Source organism: Amphimedon queenslandica, unplaced genomic scaffold (assembly GCF_000090795.2).
Source record: "Amphimedon queenslandica unplaced genomic scaffold, v1.1 AMPQUscaffold_13517, whole genome shotgun sequence".
Taxonomy (NCBI): domain Eukaryota; kingdom Metazoa; phylum Porifera; class Demospongiae; order Haplosclerida; family Niphatidae; genus Amphimedon; species Amphimedon queenslandica.
The window spans coordinates 104,016-105,997 of NW_003546247.1; the positions used below are offsets into that span (position 1 = coordinate 104,016).

The 1,982-nt window shown below is 30.9% G+C and overlaps 2 long non-coding RNA genes across 2 annotated transcripts; both read right to left on the reverse strand.

Moving 5' to 3' along the window:
* Positions 1-667: 667 nt before the first annotated feature.
* Positions 668-948, reverse strand: LOC109583665 (uncharacterized). The gene is made up of 3 exons (XR_002185649.1): positions 899-948; positions 775-843; positions 668-713 (listed from the first exon to the last, which is right to left on the reverse strand). It is a non-coding gene; the product is annotated as an uncharacterized LOC109583665 (long non-coding RNA).
* Positions 949-1,150: 202 nt separating this feature from the next.
* On the reverse strand, positions 1,151-1,375 carry LOC109583671 (uncharacterized). Its single transcript, XR_002185653.1, has 3 exons — positions 1,341-1,375; positions 1,235-1,296; positions 1,151-1,179 (listed from the first exon to the last, which is right to left on the reverse strand). It is a non-coding gene; the product is annotated as an uncharacterized LOC109583671 (long non-coding RNA).
* Positions 1,376-1,982: the final 607 nt, after the last annotated feature.

The following is a 1,982-nucleotide window of genomic DNA, read 5'->3' on the forward strand; positions in this document are numbered from 1 at the left end:
CATTGATCGGTGTTAAAATAGGGGGCAAAACATCAGAGGAAATGATTGATTCAATTACGTCATTCACTGCAATAGGTGCTTCTACTAAGGTTGGGTAAAAGACATCCACCACACAAAACAACCAATTAAGATTTAGTTAATTAAATTTGCATTAGTTACATGGTGCACTTCTCTTTTAGACTGTACTGTCGTTCTGACCCTCTCCTTGTGTACGAAAAACTAATAATAATAATGATAATATTAATGATAACAATAAAATTAATAACAATAACAACAACAACAATTAATCACCTGGTACACTCCTCTTTGGCACTGTACTATCTTCTGACCCTCTCTTCGTGTGCGAGTAACTAATATAATAATAATAATAATAATAATAATAATAACAGCAACAATTAAATAACTTTGTACACTTCTCTTTTGTACTGAACTCTCTTTCTGACCCTCTCCTTGTGTACAAGTAGCTAAAAATGATAATAATAACAATATTATTAATAATAAAAACAACAACAATTTAATTACCTGGTGCACATCCTCCTTTTCACTGCACTATCTTTCTGACCCTCTCCTTGTGCACAAGTAACTAACGATTATAATAGTAATAATAATAATAATAATAATAATAATAATAATAATAACAATTATTTAATTAAATGGTGCACTTCTCTTTTGTCCTGTACTCTCTTTCTGACCCTCTCATTGTGTACAAGTAACTAATGATAATAACAATAATAATAATAATATTAGTAACAACAACAACAACAATTTTATTACCTGGTGCACTTCTCTTTTATACTGTTCCATCATTCTGACCCTCTCCTTGTGTATGAGTAACTAATAATACTAATGATAATAATAATAATATTAATAACAATAACAACAACAACAATGTAATTACGTGGTGAACTTGTCTCTTGTACTGTAATAACTTTCTGACCTACTACTTGTGTACGAGTAACTAATAACAATAATAATAATAATAATTACAACAAAAATGATTTAATTACCTGGTGCCCTTTTCTTTCATACTGTACAATCTATCTTACTGTCTCTTTGTGTACGAATAACTAATAATGATTAGAATAATAATAATAATAACAACAACAAGAATTGAATTACCTGGTGCACTTCTCTTTTGTACTGTACCATCTTTCTGACCCTCTCCTTCTGTACGAGTAACTAATAATGATAATAATAACAATATTAATAATAATAACAACAACAATTTAATTACCTGGTGCACTTCTCTTTTGTACTGCACTATCTTTCTGACCCTCTCTTTGCGCATGAGTAACTCTTGATTATAATGATAAAAATAATATTAACAATAATTTAATTACCTGGTGCATTTCTCTTGTGTCCAGTACTCTCTTTCTGACCCTCTCATTGTGTAATGATAATAACAATAATAACAACTACATCAATTTAATTACCTGGTGCCCTCCTTCTGTCTATACCTGGTGCAAAAGTCTCAAAAACGTGGTTACAAAATTAGTATAAAAAAACGAGTTTTTGGCTATTATCTCAGTCATTTCTCATTACATTGACATGAGAATAGTTTCAGTCCATGTAACAAACAACACACAATTATGATTCCAAGACTGACTAACTAACTCCGTTCGAGAGTCTAGAAAAGGTGGTTACAGATAAAAATGGAGGTCTTCTAATTTTGTAATGTAAACAAGAGGCCTGTTGACTAAATAAAATGAGAATATATCTATTAGGTCTACTGAACAAAAGAAAAACACCTATATACCTTCTTTCACATAAAATTAGTTACTCAAGAACATTTTTGACATCATAGACAGAGAGAAAAGCGCCAAGGATAGAGCTATGCTGGTTATGATGTTTACAGGTGAAATTCAAAGAAATAATTGGATACCGACTTCCTGTTTCATATGCATGTGTATGTAGCATCTATGATCAGTGTAATTGGAAACATAAAACTTAATGACATGCCTATCACCGCACCCCAAAGTCCC